Source organism: Somniosus microcephalus, chromosome 25 (genome assembly GCF_052327205.1).
Source record: "Somniosus microcephalus isolate GS21.2 chromosome 25, FLI_Smic_1.0, whole genome shotgun sequence".
Lineage (NCBI taxonomy): Eukaryota > Metazoa > Chordata > Chondrichthyes > Squaliformes > Somniosidae > Somniosus > Somniosus microcephalus.
In genome coordinates this window covers 2,053,643-2,073,865 of record NC_141011.1, presented here as the reverse complement: position 1 = coordinate 2,073,865, position 20,223 = coordinate 2,053,643, and the positions used below count along the sequence as shown (strand labels likewise).

The window sequence follows — 20,223 nt, the reverse complement described above, 5'->3', positions numbered from 1 at the left end:
AACATACCATCCTGGAGTCTCGTTTGCGGCTGCAGAAACGCCTATCTATTCTCCTTACAATAGAATCCCCTATTACTATAGCTCTCCCGCTCTTTTTCCTCTCATCCTGTGCAGCAGAACCACCTACGGAGCCAGGATGTTGGCTGCTGCTGCTGCCTTCCCCCGATAAGCCATCTCCCTCAACAATATCCAAAGCGGTATATCTGTTTGAGAGGGGGATGGCCACAGGGGACCCCTGCACTATCTGCCTGCGCCTACTACTCTGCCTGGCGGTCACCCATTCCCTTCTTGCCTGTGCAGCCTTTACCTGTGGTGTGACCAACTGATTAAACGTGATATCCACGACATCCTCCGCATCGCGAATGCTCCAGTATGTATCCATTCGCAGCTCCAGCGCCGCAATGCGGTCTGTCAGTAGCTGCAGCTGGATACACTTCCTGCACACATGGTCATCAGGGACACAGGAAGTGTCCCTGATTTCCCACATAGTGCAGAAGGAGCATGCCACAGGGCCGAGCTGTCCTGCCATGACTTACCCTTTAATTAATTGAAATTAAATTAAATCAGATCAATACCACTAATTACACTACAATTAAATGATATATTCAAGGGCCCTTGTTTCCTAGCACTCCCCGATACACAGAGACCTTAGCAACTATAAACCACAAAATTAAGACCTTTTAAACTTTATAAACTATTAACCTTAACTCTCAAACTATAGAGTAGTATAAATACTCACCTGGCCATACTCACCTAATCAGCTGCTTCCCCTGCGTCAGCGTCACTTTCTGTACTGTGACATCTCTCTTGAATTCTGCCACCGCTCCCGCGGCTCCCTCACAGGTCCGCCGCTCCCACTGCTCCCTCGCAGGTCCGCCGCTCCCACTGCTCCCTCGCAGGTCCGCCGCTCCCACTGCTCCCTCGCAGGTCCGCCGCTCCCACTGCTCCCTCGCAGGTCCGCCGCTCCCACTGCTCCCTCGCAGGTCCGCCGCTCCTCATTATTGAGGTTACTGGCATTGCTCATGAATAATTTGATCATGTAGAGCCCGGGCAGAAAGGGGCGGTCTAAATTGTATCCTCCCTTCCTCTTCCTCCTCCTCTGATAGGTGGTGGTAAGGGCTGTTCCCTCAATGGTCAAGTTGTGCAGCATACTACCACAAATCGTGGTACCCACTCAGCCGAGTACTGCATGGCCCCTCCAGAGCGGTCTAGGCAGCGGAAGCATTGCTTGAGGACGCCGATGGTGTGCTCCTTATGTTCCTTGTGGCAGCACGGCTCTCACTGTAGGTCTGCTGTGCACATGGAATCCAGACCAGAGTCATGAGCCATGTCATGAGTGGATAACCCTCGTCGCCCAGTAGCCAGCCTTTGAATTGCCGTGATGGGTCAAATACAGCTGGCACAGAGGACTGCCGCAGAATGAAGGAATCGTGACTACTGCTAGGATAACGGGCATTCACCTGCATGATACGCTGCCAGTGGTCGCACACCAGCTGCACACCGAGGGAGTGGAATCCATTCGGTTCATGAAAATGGCCCAGTTCGCACGCAAGGCAATGTGTGAGCAGTCAATGGCACCCTGCACCATGGGGAAGCCTGCAATCCGAGCAAACCTTCATGCTCACCCCACCTACTTGTCGCGGGCAAGAGGGAATTAGATTAAGCTGTCTCTCTATGTATAGAGAGCCTCAGTGACCTCCTTTATGCAGAAGTGTACTGCAAACTGCGAGATGTTGCTTCTATCTCCAGCAGTAGCCTGGAAGGAGCCAGACGCCTAAAAGTTAAGAGCCACAGCCACCGGTGTTATATAAAGGTTTAGTATAACCTCCTTGCTTTTGTACTCTATTAATAAAGCCAAGGATCCTATATGCGTTTTAACAGCCTTCTCAACTTGTCCTGCTACCTTCAATGATTTGTGTACGTACACCCCCAGGTCTCTTTGTTCCTGCACCCCCTCTAAAATTGTACCATTTAGTTTATATTGCCGCCTCTCCTCATTCTTCCACCAAAATGTATCACTTCACACTTGTCTGTATTAAATCTCATCTGCCATGGGTCTGCCTACTTCACCAATCTGTCCTCCTGAAGTCCATCACTATCCTCATTGTTTACTACATTTCCGAGTTTTGTGTCATCTGCTAACTTTGAAATTGTGCCCTGTATACCCAATTCCAGGTCACATCAAAAAGATCAATGGGCCCAATACTGACCCCTGGGGAACACCACTGTTTACTTCACTCCAGTCTGAAAAACAACCGCTCACCACCACGCTCTATTTTCTGCCCCTTAACCAATGTTGTATCCATAGAAACATAGAAGATAGGAGCAGGAGTAGGCCATTCGGCCCTTCGAGCCTGCTCCGCCATTCAATGAGATCATGGCTGATCATCCAAACTCAGTACCCTGTCCCTGCCTTCTCCCCATATCCCTTGATCCCTTTAGCCTTAAGAAATATATCCAACTCTTTCTTGAATATTATTTAATGAACTGGCCTCCACTGTCCTCTGTGGTAGAGAATTCCACAGGTTCACCACTCTCTGGGTGAAGAAATTCCTCCTCATCTCTGTCCTAAATGGCTTACCCTTTATCCTTAGACTATGACCCCTGGTTCTGGACTCCCCGGCCATCAGAAACATCCTTCCTGCATCTAGTCTGTCCAGGCCTGACAGAATTTTATAGGTTTTGATGAGATCCCCTCTCAATCTTCTAAACTCCAGTGAGTATAAGCCCAATCGACACAATCTCTCCTCATACGTCATTCCTGCCATCTCAGGTATCAGCCTGGTGAATCTTCGCTGCACTCCCTCCATGGCAAGAACGTCCTTCCTCAGGTAAGGCGACCAAAACTGCACACAATACTCAAGGTGTGGTCTCACCAAGGCCCTGTACAACTGTAGCAAGACATCCTTGTTCCTGTACTTGAACCCTCTTGCTACGAATGCCAACATACCATTTGCCTTCTTAACCACCTGCTGCACCTGCATGCTTACCTTCAGCGACTGGTGCACAAGAACACCCAGGTCCCTTTGCACTTCCCCTTCTCCCAATCTATTGCCATTCAAATAATAATCTGCCTTCCTGTTTTTGCCACCAAAGTGGATAACCTCACATTTATCCACATTATGGTGCATTTGCCATGTTTCTGCCCAATCACCCAACCTGTCCAAATCGTACTGGAGTTTCACAACATCCTCCTCACAGCTTACCCTCCCACCCAGCTTTGTGTCGTCTGCAAATTTGGAGATATTACATCCAATTCCCTCGTCCAGATCATTAATATATATTGTGAACAGCTGGGGTTCTAGGACCGATCCTTGCGGTACCCCACTAGTCACTGCCTGCCACTCGGAAAACGACCCGTTTATTCCAACTCTTTGCTTTCTGTCCGCCAACCAGTTCTCTATCCAAGTCAATACCTTGCCCCCAATCCCATGTGCCTTAACTTTACACGCTAATCTCTTATGCGGGACCTTATCAAAAGCCTTCTGAAAGTCCAAATACACCACATCCACTGGTTCTCCTTTATCTATTTTACCAGTTACATCCAGTTACATGCTGCCACTGTCCCTTTAATTCCATGGGCTTTAATGTTACTAAAGTCTATTACGTGGTACTTTGTCAAAAGCCTTTTGAAAGTCCATATGCATATCAACCAAACTACAGGAAACTTTGGTTTATCCGGAGGTTAACTGTCCGGAATGCTCGAGCCACCAGCAAAATTCAGGAGTCGGTTCAGTACGTTTTTTTTCTTGTCGTTGCTTTTTTTTCCCCACTAGTCAGGCTTTGCAAGGTCTAGCTAAAGCTGTTGCTTAGCTAGAGATGCTTGCAAGCTACGGCCGACTGTTTAGAAGCAACAGGGTTTGTTGCTAGATACGGAGTTCAAAAGCTTCCGTATATTTTAACATTAGCGTTGGTTTGTCCGGTAGTTTTGATGGGACGGCAACAGCTCGGTCCCGTCGGTGCCGGATATCACAAAGTTTCCTGTACCCTCATCAACCTTTTCCGTTACTTCAAAGAACTCCAAGTTAGTCAAACACGATTTGCCTTTAACAAATCCAACAGGTCAGTCAGGAAAACATTACAGCGAAGAATCACTGAAAAGACTACACGATAACATCAACAAGTTCCATCCCACCATCAAACTCACCATGGACTACTACTCAGAATCGGTTTCATTCTTGGACACACGAATCTCCATCAAAGACGGACACCTCAGCACTTCACTCTACCGCAAGCCCATGGACAACCTCACGATGCTTCACTTCTCCAGCTTCCACCCTAACCACGTTAAAAAAGCCATCCCCTATGGACAAGCCCTGCGAATACACAGGATCTGCTCAGACGAGGAGGAACGCGATGGACACCTACAGACACTGAAAGACGCCCTTGTAAGAACGGGATATGACGCTCGACTCATCGATCGACAGTTCCGATGGGCCACAGCGAAAAATCGCACCGACCTCCTCAGAAGACAAACACGGGACACAACCAACAGAGTACCCTTCGTCGTCCAGTACTTCCCCGGAGCGGAGAAACTACGCCATGTTCTTCGCAGCCTTCAACATGTCATCAATGACGACGAACACCTCGCTAAGGCCATCCCCATGCCTCCACTACTCGCTTTCAAACAGCCGCCTAACCTCAAACAGACCATCGTGCGCAGCAAATTACCCAGCTTTCAGGAGAACAGCGACCACGACACCACACAACCCTTGCAAGACATGCCAGATCATCAACACAGATACCATCATCACACGTGAGGACACCACCCACCAGGTACATGGTACATACTCATGTGACTCGGCCAACGTTGTCTACCTCATACGTTGCAGGAAAGGATGCCCCGGAGCATGGTACATCGGCGAGACCATGCAGACACTGTGACAACGGATGAACGGACACCGCACAACAACCACCAGGCAGGAGTGTTCCCTCCCAGTCGGGGAACACTTCAGCAGTCAAGGACATTCAGCCTCCGATCTTCGGGTAAGCATTCTCCAAGGCGGCCTTCGAGACACACGACAATGCAAAATCGTCGAGCAGAAACTGATAGCCAAGTTCCGCACCCATGAGGACGGCCTCAACCGAGATCTTGGGTTCATGTCACGCTACATGTAACCCCACCTGACGCAGGATCATCCAGACTCGAGTCGACATTGGCTTGTTCTCTCCACACAGATGCGGCCGGACCTGCTGTGATTTCCAGCAAAAAAAATGTTTTTTGTCTGTTTTTTTGTTTTTCATACAGACCCCAGCATCTGCAATATTTGACCCCTTGTGACCCCACCTCATTGTTCTTTGATGTAATGTTTTCCTGACTGACCTGTTTGGACACCATTCACACCTTTGATTGCTGTGATTATCTCTCTGCCGAGGTGTGATAAATGGCAGTTGTAAAGATTACCTGTAATCATCTGGCAGTGTTCTCTGACTATATAAGCTGTGTCTTTATGCATTTCTCCATTTCACCTGAAGAAGGAGCAGCGCTCCGAAAGCTTGTGATTTCAAATAAAGCTGTTGGACTATAACCTGGTGTTGTGTGACTTCTTACATTTGTCTGCCCCAGTCCAACTCCGGCATCTCCACACCATGACATAAAGGTGGCCTCCTGGTGTTGTGTGACTTCTTACATTTGTCCACCCCAGTCCAACTCCGGCCTCTCCACACCATGACATAAAGATGGCCTTCAAGAAGATTTTAAAGGAAAAGAGAGAAGCAAAGTGCTGAGAGTTTAGCTAGGGGGTTCCCGAAAAGAGGGACAAGGCAGTTCAAAGCTCTACCTCAATGGTGGCATGAAGGCAAGGGGAATCAATGGGAAGGCCAGGATTGGAAGACCAAAGGGTTTGGGAGAGAAAGCAAACCAGGAAAAGGTTGCAGTGGAGCAAGGCCATGGAGAGATTGGAAGATGAAGACTTTACATTTAATATGTTGAGGGGACAGCGAGCTACTATAGGTTTGCAAAGATGGGAGAGATGGCTCGGTGTGGGACAGGATTTAGGTAGCTGCATTCAGGCTAAAACTGGTAGTTTGATAAATTTACTAGTATGAAAATGCACAGAAGCAGTAAGACCCAGAAAGAAGTCCAGCACTTCAGTCCATAAAGATATAGTACACATTTGTCTAGCTGAACGGAGCACGATTCACACCCTTCTTGACAAAATTTTGAAAATACAATCTTTGATGACGAGTTATACGAGAACAATTTCAAACAAAGCCTCTATTGGTAATTATCAGCAGCAAATCAAACAGGGGACTGAAAAATCACAGGGCTTGAATTATATGGAATGTACTTTCTTTAATGTAAAAGTAATCCCCTTCAAAAGGCAGATGATTTCTTTTCAATGGCTAGGCAATAGTTTCTGCCTCAACTACTCCCGAAGTAAAGTATTCCATGAAGGTAAGCATGCAGGTGCAGCAGGCGGTTAAGGCGGCAAATGGTATGTTGGCCTTCGTAGCAAGAGGATGTGAGTACAGGAACAAGGATGTCTTGATGCAGTTGTTATACTCGATGGCGGGGGAGTCCAGAAACAGGGGGCACAGTCTAAGGATAAGGGGTAAGCCATTTAGGACAGAGATGAGGAGGAATTTCTTCACCCAGCAAGTGGTGAACCTGTGGAATTCTCTACCACAGGAGGCAGTTGAGGCCAATTCATTAAATATATTCAAGAAGGAGTTAGATATATTTCTTAAGGCTAAAGGGATCAAGGGATATGGGGAGAAGGCAGGGACAGGGTACTGAGTTTGGATGATCAGCCATGATCTCATTGAATGGCGGAACAGGCTTGAGGGGCCAAATGGCCTACTCCTGCTCCTATCTTCTATGTTTCTATGTTTCTTTAACAACTCTCTGCACTAAAAGATCTCTTCCCCCAGCCCCCAAACTCTTTCCGGACTCTTAGTGACAATTTTCAATTGACAACCTCTTGTTACGTTCCAACAACCAGAGGAAATAATCTTTCCTTATTCATCCTAGCAAAGCTCTTCAGAGTTTTAAAAACCTCTATTAAATCTCCTCCTAGCCTTCTCTGCTCTAATGAAATCCTCCCAGTATCTCATGCCTTTCCTCATCCCTAGTATCCCCCCAATCAATCTACGCTGTACTCTCTCTGTGCTATTAATTTCTGTTTGATACTGGGGTGTCCAAAATTGCACACAGTATGATATGGGTGGGGGAGGCCACCAGGCCAATGTGTTAAAAATTCAGTTTCCCATGTGCTTCCTACCCTACTGACCAAGCCCATTTCAGGTGGGATCCATCCTTTCTTGTGGTTTGAATGAATGTGGAAGAATCAACAATCGTAATATTAAATTATATTTTTATAAACTGATGCTTCATGCCCATTGGTTCTGGTTTCCCTGTTCAAAAACAGAGACATTCTTGTGCACCAGGGATGTGGGAACAGGGTGAAGAACAGGGGAGAAAGTGTGCAAATTGCTACAGCCCATGATCACATTAAGAAAACAAATCTCATTGGGGAAGGCTTTAATACAAAACTGGGTGATAAGGAAACCCCTCCCCTTTCTGATCAACAAAACATGAAGCTTCATAAAAGGAAAGAAAGAATCTTTATTTTTCTTTGACAAATAAACCCATCCCCTTTAGGTCATTTGGTCATATTTTATACAAAAGTGTTTAAACAATGACATTGCACCTTTCCTGGAAGCTGTAAAATACCCATTAATAATCAACCACCACAGCTGAAATTTCAAATAATGTTTTGGTTGCTTACCTTGGTGCATCAGAGTACGAGAATTGCTCAAGCCATCAATTAGTTTTGTAAAATTAAACAAGATTGTGGCAGTCCCTGGTACGCTGATAGAAGCAACAAGTACAACTGGTGCCACTGGGCGACAGGACACAATGAATTATGTGCACATCTCAAAACTCAATAGTTCCTGCATTGGTTCATCTCTGTTCAGAGACTGTGACAAGAGCAGGGTATTTTTGTCTATAGTTTGAGTTCTCATTTTGTATTTTCTTAGCTTAAAAGAATAGGTTCTTGTACGAAAGGTATCACTCTCAAAGCTGCTTCTCCAACTGCCTACTGAGAGAGTCTCTCATTTTCTGGCTTTGTTCGAATTAAATCAGAATGAAGTTTACAAACCCAATACTGTTGACTACCATCAGATGTATGTGTCTGGAAAAATAATCACCTAAGTGCTAGAAATAATTAATGTGCATCATTAGGCTATTAAACCACGACACACACAGAATCAAGTGTTCTTGGAGGAAGTGACTAGAATAGTGGATGAAGATAGGCGTGTAACTTGACTGCCAAAAAATGGTTAATAAAGTATTTCACGGGCTGCCTTTAGGAAAAATTAGACTTCATGGGATTATAGGAGTATTATTCTGCTGGATAGGCAGCTGGTGACAATCAGATTAGCAGAGGATTGTTATAAAGAGAATGGGTCTGACTAGATCTAGTAATAAGCTTCTTGGGGCTCTATACTGGTGTACACCATTGCTGTTCATGAAGAGCTTAAACAGAACCATTCTTAGAGTTGTGGTGCTGTATAAGTATGCACGGAGTTAGCAACTCAGAACAAATCAGGCTTATTTAAATCATTTAGGCGACTGTACCAGTGTATGGCAGATGGCATTAAATGCGGACAAATGCAGTTTCGGTTAGGGAGTTCCAGCCACTTTGATATTAGGCAGGGTACAGGTTAAAGGTAGCACATCAAGAGAGAGACCTGGGGGTAGTAGTTAGTCACTCGTTAAAAGGTACACAGAGAGAGGAAGGTATACGGGGAGCAAGTCGGATTTCAGGCTGCATCATTAGCACTACCGAATGCAAAATGAACAGTATTATACAAGTCTTTTCTCTCTCCTCGATGCTGCCTGACCTGCTGAGTGTTTCCAACATTTTCTGTTGTTATTTCAGTGCTATACAAGGCTCTGGTGTGCCCACCGTATCGAGTCCCGTTGTGAACCCCCTACATGGTGAAGGATATTGATGCTCTGGGAGGGAGCAGAGGAGAGAGACCAGGATGATACCAAATCTTTGTGCTCTTAGTTAGGCTCCAAGAATTAGTGTTATTTACTTTGAAGAAATGCAGGATTAAAGATGACAATTTTGAAGTGATAAAGTGATTGGATACAGTCCAGTTAGATAGGAAATTTGAAATAAGGATAGTACGCTGAGAGGTCCTGCCCATCAAATCCACAGAGTTAGACGAGATGCCAGGATGCATTTCATTTCAGAAAGTTGTTGCATTCTGGAACAAGTGACAAATAAGGAGTCACAACAGCCCCTCAAAATGGAACTTGACAAGTTCCTGAGGGAAGACAACAGAGGTAAAGATGCGACTTTGTTGTGATTGTGAACAACTGCGTTCTCCTACACCGGGAATTTCCTAGAGGGTTCTCTCGATCGGCAACCGTATCTTTGGCGAAAGATCGGCAGAAATTGCAATTACGTGTTTATCCGGCGTTTCTGCCGATCTCTCTCCATAGTTGCAATTTATGAATGCAAGCAGTTCTCTCAGTGGAGAAGGCTGAAGTCTGCTCCATAGTTGCTGCCAACACCACTCAAGCAATGTCTAGACAGAGCAGACTCACTACACAGACACTTATATTTGGCCACTCTGGGACAATTCTAAATAAAAAAAGAAAATGCCATCACCAATACCGCAGCTCGACAATGTGGTTGTGGAATAGAAACACAAGAGAGTCCAATGAATTCAGAGTTAGATTCAGTCTTCCTGAAATCCAGATCATCTGAATGATTTAAATAGATTTTATATTTAGATATAAAATGTGAATGAAGAGAGTTTAGCTACACAACCAGAGAATTGAACACTGTAGAACACTAGAGGTATCCTAGACAGATAACCGACTAACCAGCCAGGGAATCCAATACCATGGACACATTAACCATGATGATCCAGTCACAAATACCACCTGGAGTGGCTTATTGAGGCAAGCAAACACAAAACGCAAAAATTAAATTTTTCCACTGTTATAAGTGCCAATACTACAAAAAAAATCAAAAAGTTGTCCAATTGTGCATGTGCAACCTCGTTTTGTTTAGAAACAACGGCCATTGTTTTTTCAATCACCTAAAATCGGTCAAAATTTGCGTTCTTCATAATATCTGGATTTTGGACTATTTCAGACCCATTTGGATTTGGGAACTGTTCCAGAGCTAAATTTCTAAAAGACATGTGGAATAAATCATACCTTCAAGAAAATAGCCAGTGCGTATTATCAAGATGATGACCCACGGAGTTGTTTACGATTGTGTCTACAATACCAGCTCAGAGTGCAAGATCCAATTGACATATTCAGCAAGGCTCAGATTATGAATCCAACCTCTTAGTCAGGATATTTCTCAGCTGAACTGAACTTCTCAAAGTTCAACCAGAACACTATGCATCATGCTCCTGAGGGACTGCCTGGGCACAGCTGTGGATAAGAAAAGCAAATTAGCATCAGAAAGAAAGAAGCTTGCATTTCTATAGCACTTTTCACGACCTCAGGATGTCCCAAAGTACTTTACAGCCAATAAAGTACTTTTGAAGTGTAGTCACTGTTGTAATGTAGGAAACGCAGCAGCCAATTTGCACAAGGCAAGCTCTCACAAACAGCAATGTGATAATGACCAGATAACCTGTTTTAGTAATATTGATTGAGGGATAATATTGCCCAGGACACTGGGAAGAACTCCCCTGCTCTTCTTCAAAGAGTGCCATGGGATCTTTTATGTCCATCTGAGAGAGTAGATGCCGCCTCGGTTTAACATCTCATCGAAAGACAACACCTCCGACAGTGCAGCGGACTGCACTGCGAGCATCAGCCTAGATTTTTGTGCTCAAGTCTCTGGAGTCGGATTTGAACCAACAACCTCCTGACTCAGAGATATAATGAAAGATATCAGACATCAATAGCTTTGCTCTGTTGGCACACATTGCCTACACTGAAGTGACCCTTCAGTGTATTCGCTGCTTGTAAAGGAGGAATGATTCTTACTAAATGTAATTATTTCCACTCATATCTTCATTTACGAAGAACAAAATCAACAGGCTTATGGGTGTACAGAAATATCATCTTTAGCATGACTAACTAAAACACTGAATAGTTTCAAAGTGCAAAAAACACACAACATATTGAGCAAGAACACAAAAGATTATTGCTTAAGATAAAAAATCACGGGATTGGGGGTAATATTCTGGCATGGATAGAGGATTGGCTATCTAACAGAAGGCAGAGAGTTGGGATAAATGGTTCATATTCAGACTGGCAATCAGTAACCAGTGGTGTTCCGCAGGGGTCAGTGCTGGGTCCCCAACTCTTTACAATCTATATTAACAATTTGGAGGAGGGGACCGAGTGTAACACATCAAAGTTTGCAGATGATACTAAGATGGGAGGGAAAGTAGTGAGTGAGGAGGACATAAAAAACCTGCAAGGGGACATAGACAGGCTAAGTAAGTGGGCAGAGATTTGGCAGATGGAATACAATACTGGAAAGTGTGAGGTTATGCACTTTGGCAGGAAAAATCGTAGAGCAAGTTATTATCTTAATGGCAAGAAACTGGAAAGTACTGAAGTACAAAGGGATCTGGGGGTCCTGGTGCACGAAACTCAAAAGGTTAGTATGCAGGTGCAGCAAGTGATTAAGAAGGCCAATGGAATGTTGGCTTTCATTGCTAGGGGGATAGAATATAAAAATAGGGAGGTATTGCTTCAGTTGTACAAGGTATTGGTGAGACCGCACCTGGAATACTGCATACAGTTTTGGTGTCCATACTTAAGAAAGGACATACTTGCTCTCGAGTCAGTACAAAGAAGGTTCACTCAATTAATCCCGGGGATGAGGGGATGGACATATGAGGAGAGGTTGAGTAGATTGGGACTCTACTCATTGGAGTTCAGAAGAATGAGAGGCGATCTTATTGAAACATATAAGATTATGAAGGGGTTGGATCGGGTGGATGCAGGGAGGATGTTCCAGATGATGGGTGAAACTAGAACTAGGGGGCATAGTCTTAGAATAAGGGGCTGCTCTTTCAAAACTGAGATGAGGAGGAACTACTTCACTCAGAGGGTGGTAGGTCCATGGAATATGCTGCCCCAAAAAGCTGTCGAAGCTACATCATTACATAAATTTAAAACAGAAATAGACAGTTTCCTAGAAGAAAAGGGAATTAAGGGTTACGGGGAGCGGGCAGGAATTTGGACATGAGTCTAGGTTCGGATCGGGCATGGCCCTGTGGGTAGCGGAGCAGGCCCAGGGGCCGTGTAGCCTGATCCTGCTCCTGTTTTCGTGTGTCTAATGCTGTTAGATTCAGGAGATAGTCCTGTCATAGTGGATTGGCGGTTAGGATCAGATCAGCCATGATCTTATTGAATGGCGGAGCAGGCTCGAGGGGCCAATTGGCCTACTCCTGCTCCTATTTCTTATGTTCTTATGTTCTTATGTAGTAGTGTGAAAGGGTGCAGCCAACTTGGCTTGTCTTTTCAACCTCCCATCCATTCATCCCGGCTACGTTGGAACTGTACACATCAAGTAAAACAAAGATTCTGCCACAGACTTTAGAGACGGTCATTACCAAAGTCAGATTTTTAATCAGCCACCTTACTAAATAAAGCTTAAAACAACAGATAGAGATTTAAGCCTTGGACCGACAGCAAATCCAGGGAAATGACTGCCTCCTGGGCTCACATTGAAAACTAAACACACATTACAGTAATTTATCGAATGCAAATCCCAATCTATAAAAATGTTCTATTGAAGTTCAATTCTCCTCGATTGTTGCCCCTTTTCCTAATTTTGTCTCAGTTTTATTTTTAATTTTAGATTTTACTTTGCTTCCCACCAAATCTCTCTCTCATTTCTCAAAAGAAAACCACCACTTACTTTCCCCCTTTTTCCCTCCATATTGGAGGTGGGAGAACGTTAAACTGAAAAGTGGGCTCTGCCCAGATAAGGAGGCCCCCCCCAGGAATTTTGTTGACACAAATGAAAAGGCAGAAGAGTGAAAAACCAGAACAATCTCAGAGACATTTCAAAACAACAATTATGGTGGCAGTCAATAAACTCCACAATACAAGTGTGGACAGGTAACTGCACCCATAGATCAGCAAGGAGCCAAGGTTTAAATTGGATTGCCCCCGAAAATGGGTGCAGGGATGGTGAAGTGCAATTAACCTGCGCCCATTCAGTGAATGCAGGCAGCACGCCAACTTCATGCTGCCCACTCATCATCAGGATTTCTGCATGCAGCCAGCGCTCCCCCGCACTGTTCACTGGCTGCACGCATCAGCAGGGGGCCCAATATCATAGAATCATAGAATGGTTACAGCACAGAAGGAGGCTATTCGGCCCATCCAGCCCGTGCCGGCTCTCTGCAGGAGCACTTCAGCTAGTCCCACTCCCCCGCCCTTTCTCCGTAGCCCTGTGAATTTTTTTCCCTTCAGGTACTTATCCAATTCCCTTTTGAAAGCCACGATTGAATCTGTCTCTACCACCCTTTCAGGCAGTGCATTCCTGATCATAACCACTGAGTAAAAAGGTTTTTACCCATGTCGCCTTTGGTTCTTCTGCCAATCACCTTAAATCTGTGTCCTCTGGTTCTCGACCCTTCCGCCAATGGGAACAGTTTCTCTCTATCTACTGTCTAGACCCCTCATGATTTTGAGCACCTCCATCAAATCTCCTCTCAATCTTCTCTGCTCTAAGGAGAACAACCCCAGTTTCTCCAGTCTATCCATGTAACTGAAGTCCATCATCCCTGGAATCATTCTTGTAAATCTTTTCTGCACCTTCTCTAAGGCCTTAACATCCTTCCTAAAGTGTGCTGCCCAGAATTGGACACAATACTCCAGTTGAGGCCGAACCAGTGTTTTATAAAGGTTCATCACAACTTCTTTGCTTTTGTACTCTCTGCCTCTGTTTATGAAACCCAGGATCCTGTATGCTTTTTTAACTGCTTTTTCAACCTGCAATGATTTGTGCACATATACTCCCAGGTCTCTCTGTACATGCACCCCCTTTAGAATTGTACCCTTTAGTTTCTTTTACCTCTCCTCATTCTTCCTATCAAAATGTATCACTTCACACTTTTCTGCATAAAATTTCATCTGCCACATGTCTGTCCTCTATCCTCCTCACTGTTCACTATACTTTCATTTTGAGTGGCTAGCAATACTTAAAGCTAGCCTGCACTTCTTAAAGGGGAGGTGTATTGTGGCTGGAGCAGGAGCTGGAACTCGTTCTACAAGTGAATCTGACCTGGGAAAGCATGAAGAATGGCTGACCATGTGAGAGCGGGCCAAGGTTTTCAGACGCTGCACTGGAGGTCTTGGTTAAAGAGGTGGAAAGAAGAGATGCCCTGTACGCACAGCGGGGGGGGGGGGGGGGGTGGGTGGGTCGGGTCCGCCAGACACATGCTCAGAAGGCAGTGGCAGGAGACAGCGGAGGAGGTCAATGCCAGGAGTATAGCTCCAACGACATGGAAGAAGTTTAATTATCTTACACCAGTGGTCATGGTCAGTGAATACATCTTCAGATACCGTATCCCACCAACTGCACCACTAACCTCAGGATGAAGGATTAGACAGTTGTATATACAAGTTTGCAGATGACACCAAATTAGGATGCACAGTAAGCAGTGTTGATGAGAGGGGTAAGTTACAATGGAACATAAATAGACTAATTGAGTGGGTCAAATTATGGCAGATGGACTTCAATGCAGGGAAGTGTTTCGCATCTGAGAAAGACAAATTGGAATATTTTATTATGGTGAGACTAAAAGCTGTGGGGGAGCAAAGGGATTTGGGTGTCAATGTACACAAATCACTAAAAGCTACTGCACAGGTACAAAATCAAAGAGGCTCCTTCTGTTCCTATAATGAATTCATCTCTTGCTCCCTATAGTTCATTCATGGCAATATTCGGGTTTCCAACAACATCCCAGCACAATTGGGAAGAATGCAGCTCACCTACCGGACTGTTCCATAATATTCCGATTGATCTGCCTTCCCTTTCAGCGGACCCGAAACGATCCCAACCTTCTACAGCCCAAATCTTCATTACGGTTTTCGTCAGCCACTGCTGTCAGGGGACTGCAGGAAACCTCCCACCAACCCCACCTTTAATCTTGAACCGGTCCAGTCCTCGGGACTTGCGTCAACTCCATCCGTTGCTCCCAGCCCAGCCTGTGCAATGTCAGGAGGTTCACTCGCGGCTTCTACCTCCAGTTATATGTACTTCATCTATCGGTACCGACTCTTTTCCTTCAATACCTTACTTGATATTAAACCCTCTATTAGTTGTGGTGATTTGGGGGAAAACACAGGGGGGTGGGGGCACAAGCAACATTAAACTTTATCCATGGGCGTGAATTGCCTGGAAATTAACTCATGTCAATTACATACACATTACACGCCGCACAATTCGATTGCGAAAGGCTGCCAATAGCAACCCCGGCCAATCTCAACCATCTCCCTGGAAAATGGGGCAGGAACCGCCCCGAGCTATGCCTGGGAGGCAGTCAGATGGTGAAGTGCCCAAGGTTCAATCTCACTGTGACATGAATCTCAAAACCCTGCAGTATGTTCCCAACAGGGTCTGTGCAACTTACCATATGTCACAAGCAAAATGAAAGCCTGGAATAAAATAACAGGAAATACTGCAAACACTCAGCGGGTCAGGCAGCATCTGTGGGGAGAGAAAGAGAGTTAGCGTTTCAGGTCGGTGACCCTTCGGCCTGGGACAGTGTAGGAGCTTTACTCTGTATCTAACCCGTGCTGTACCTGCCCTGGGAGTGTTTGATGGGACAGTGTAGAGGGAGCTTTACTCTGTATCTAACCCATGCTGTACCTGCCCTGGGAGTGTTTGATGGGACAGTGTAGAGGGAGCTTTACTCTGTATCTAACCCGTGCTGTACCTGCCTGGGAGTGTTTGATGGGGACAGTGTAGAGGGAGCTTTACTCTGTATCTAACCCATGCTGTACCTGCCCTGGGAGTGTTTGATGGGACAGTGTAGAGGGAGCTTTCCTCTGTATCTAACCCGTGCTGTACCTGCCTGGGAGTGTTTGATGGGACAGTGTAGAGGGAGCTTTACTCTGTATCTAACCCGTGCTGTACCTGCCTGGGAGTGTTTGATGGGACAGTGTAGAGGGAGCTTTACTCTGTATCTAACCCGTGCTGTACCTGCCCTGGGAGTGTTTGATGGGGACAGTGTAGAGGGAGCTTTACTCTGTATCTAACCTATGCTGCACTTGCCCTGGGAGTGTTTGATGGGACAGTGTAGAGGGAGCTTTACTCTGTATCTAGCCCGTGCTGTACCTGCCCTGGGAGTGTATGATGGGACAGTGTAGAGGGAGCTTTACTCTCTATCTAACACAACTCGAGAGCAAGTCCCAGCTCCTGCTCCAGCCTGAAGGCCGAGGGCCAACAAAAATCTCACGACCTAAAGAACAGATGGTGGGTGGAGAAAGCGCAGGAGATCCAGCAGCTAGCCAACAACCACAACGTGCGTGGATTCTTTAGCGCAGTCAAGACCATCTACGACCCAAGCACCCAAGGTCCTACCCCACTGTGGGCCAAGAATGGAGAGGTACTCATCAAGGACAGGGAATCAGTCAGTGCCCGCTGGAAGGAGCACTTCAAAGATCTCCTTAACCGAGACTCTGTCTTCAACGCGAGTGTCCTCAACTCCATCCCGCAGCATGCTACCCGCCACCATCGCAGCACAACCCCAGCCTGGCATGAGGTTCAAAAGGACATCCGGCAACTGAAGAACAACAAGGCCTCAGGAGCAGATGGAATCCCTGCCGAGGCACTAAAGCATGGTGGAGAAGCACTACTGGCACGAATTCATGAACTCATTTCTCTTATCTGGAAGGAGGAGAGCATGCCAGAGGATCTTAGAGATGCCGTAATTGTGACCATCTTCAAGAAAGGTGACAAGTCCGATTGCGGTAATTACAGAGGAGTTTCCCTGCTATCTGCCACAGGGAAAGTCATCGCAAGAATCCTCCTCAATCGCCTTCTCCCAGTGGCCGAAGAGCTCCTCCCAGAGTCACAGTGCGGATTCCGCCCACTAAGGGGCACAATGGACATGATCTTCACCGCACGTCAATTACAAGAGAAATGCAGGGAACAACACCAACCACTGTACATGGCCTTCTTTGATCTCACAAAGGCCTTCGACACTGTCAACCATGAGAGATTATGGAGTGTCCTCTTCAAATTCGGCTGCCCTCAAAAGTTTGTCACTATCCTCCGCCTGCTTCACAACGACATGCAAGCCATGATCCTGACCAATGGTTCCACCACAGACCCAATTCACGTACGGACCGGGGTCAAGCAAGGCTGTGTCATCGCACCAATGCTCTTCTCGATCTTCCTTGCTGCAATGCTCCATCTCACCCTCAGTAAGCTCCCAGCTGGAGTGGAGCTAATTTACAGAACAAACGGGAAACTGTTCAACCTCCGTCACCTCCAGCCCAGATCCAAGGTCGTCCCATCCTCTGTCGTCGAATTACAGTATGCAGACGACGCTTGCGTCTGCGCTCACTCGGAGGTCAAAATCCAAACCATCATCAACACCTTCACCGAAGCGTAGGAGAGCATGGGCCTTACACTAAACATCCGTAAGACAAAGGTCCTCTACCAACCTGCCCCCGCCACACAGTAATGCCACCTGATTATCAAAATCCACGACAAGGCCTTGGACAACGTGGACCACTTTCCATACCTCGGGAGCCTACTGTCAACAAGGGAAGATGTCGATGACGAAGTCCAACACCACCTTCAATGTGCCAGTGCAGCCTTCGGTCGCCTGAGGAAGAGAGTGTTTGAAGACCAGGACCTCAAACCTGGCACTAAGCTCATGGGCTACAGAGCAGCAGTGATACCCACCCTGCTGTATGCCTCAGAGACATGGACCATGTACAGCAGGCACCTCAAAGCACTGGAGAGGTACCACCAACGCTGCCTCCACAAGATCCTGCAAATCCATTGGCAGGATAGGCGCACCAACGTCAGTGATCTCGTTCAGGCCAACATCCCCAGCATCGAAGCTTTGACCACGCTCGATCAGCTCCGATGGATGGGTCACATCGTCCGCATGCCCGATACGAGACTCCCAAAACAAGCACACTACTCGGAGCTCCGACACGGCAAGAGAGCCACAGGTGGGCAGAGGAAACGCTTCAAGGACACCCCCAAAGCTTCCTTGAAAAAGTGCAACACCCCCACTGATACCTGGGAATCCCTGGCCCAAGACCGCACAAAGTGGAGGAGAAGCATCTGGGAAGGCGCTGAACACCTCGAGTCTCTTTGCCGGGAGCAAGTGGAAGCCAAGCGCAAACAGCAGAAGGAGCGCACGTAACCCAAGCACCATCTGCCCCACCTGTGACAGAGACTGTAGGTCCCACATTGGACTCATCAGTCACCTGCGAATTCATTTTTAATATGGAAGCAAGTCATCCTCACTTCCAAGGGACTGTCTAAGAAGATGATCTAACCCGTGCTGTACCTGCCCTGGGAGGGTTTGATGGGGACTGTGTAGAGGGAGCTTTACTCTGTATCTAACCCGTGCTGTACCTGCCCTGGGAGTGTTTGATGGGGACAGCGTAGAGGGAGCTTTACTCTGTATCTAACCCCGTGCTGTACCTGCCCTGGGAGTGTTTGATGGGGAAAGTGTAGAGGGAGCTTTACTCTGTATCTAACCTATGCTGTACCTGCCCTGGGAGTGTTTGATGGGACAGTGTAGAGGGAGCTTTACTCTGTATCCAACCCGTGCTTTACCTGCCCTGGGAGTGTTTGATGGGACAGTGTAGAGGGAGCTTTACTCTGTACTAACCCGTGCTTTACCTGCCCTGGGAGTGTTTCCAGCATTTTCTCTTTTTTGGGGATGTGTCCCACTGGACTGCGATCTCTGGTAAGAGGCTCCTTGGTGGCCCCGAGTGATCAGACCGTGAAATTCTTCACATTTTGAGGTATTTCCAATTGAAAGCCCGCGCACTCAGACAGACACGGAGTAGGGGCAGCAATCTGATCCGAAACTTTACAAATGGAATATGGAAATCTCCCACACATCCGGCAAATTTAGCATTTCTCAGTCGCATCTCCGAGAAAAAACAGAAATCAGCGCAAAAAATAAATAAAAATGGACAGTGGCTGTTCAGAGCCTCAAGATTGAACTTTGAGGAACGAGGTGTAAGGGATGGAGTTGCATCCTCTGGGCAGGTTTCAATGGCCAGGCTAAGGGGAGGGAACACGTTGCTTATTTTAATTCACAGATCCACAAGTGCCAAACTTTGCATTTTTTTTAAATTGAGAAAGCAGCATGTAACAGTACCGGGTCTCGGAGGGAGAGGTAGCCACAGTCAGCGGCTTCTCAGTATAGCCTGCAGCCGTGTCCAGGGAGCCGGGCATTCCTGTCCCTCCCCATCGCTTGAACCAAGGCGCCCTGGAAATCCAACACTGGATTACTATTACTGAAGCTGTGTTAATTTTCACGGCAGAGTCTGCCGTTGGAGATGTACATTGCTGACACTTGTTCTGAATTGCTCCTTGTTCGGCTCCCTTTCTTTATCTGGCTGTAGTTTATCCCATTGGAAAGGTTCAGCACCTGGCTGAGCAGAGCAGCAAAGGTGAGGCTGTGGGCGGGGGAGGTCCCCATGGCTCGGCTCACCTGCTGGAGGATGTGACGCACAATGCAAGGGTGTGGATCTGGAGCCTTTGAGTAGCACAATCACCCCATTAACTCATATTTGTGGTAATCCGTCGATCAAAAATCAAATTAAGGGAGTGACCTTTGAATCCACGTTGCAATTACAAACCCCGTTGGATTGCAGCTTGGGATCATTATTTCTTATTTTGGTGCCAGACAGAAACTCCTGTCTGGAACTGTTTTAATTGGACCAAAAAGGGTTGGCACTGGGCCAGAAAACAAGTGCTTCCTCAATCTGCGGAGGTACCACCAAATGGTCCAATCAAACTCAAAGAAGCCCAACATAAAACTAAATTGCATTTTCATGTAGTTTAACATCCCATGGACCCCATCAGTTGGGGAAGGCCTCAGGCTGTCCACCGCGTGCTCCCTCTCCAGGGCCACCCGGGCGGGCACAGGACAGTGGAAGAGAATCAAAGTGTTCTTCCCGGTGTCGTGGTCAATAGTTATCCCTCAACCAACATCACTAAAACAGATTATCTGGTCATTATTACATTCCTGTTTGTGGGAGCTTGCTGTGCACAAATT

General features: G+C 46.5%; 1 protein-coding gene across 1 annotated transcript in view; it reads right to left on the bottom strand.

Moving 5' to 3' along the window:
- LOC147100481 (tyrosine-protein kinase STYK1) overlaps nucleotides 1–19,687 on the bottom strand; it is a 100,403-nt gene extending 80,716 nt beyond the window's left edge. The window contains exons 1-3 of the mRNA XM_085966776.1: nucleotides 19,321–19,687; nucleotides 15,592–15,668; nucleotides 10,187–10,411 (exon numbers count right to left, since the gene is read on the bottom strand). The gene's annotated coding sequence lies outside the window, so the exon portion shown is untranslated. The remainder of the gene's footprint in view (nucleotides 1–10,186; nucleotides 10,412–15,591; nucleotides 15,669–19,320) is intronic.
- Between the last annotated feature and the right edge of the window lie 536 nt (nucleotides 19,688–20,223).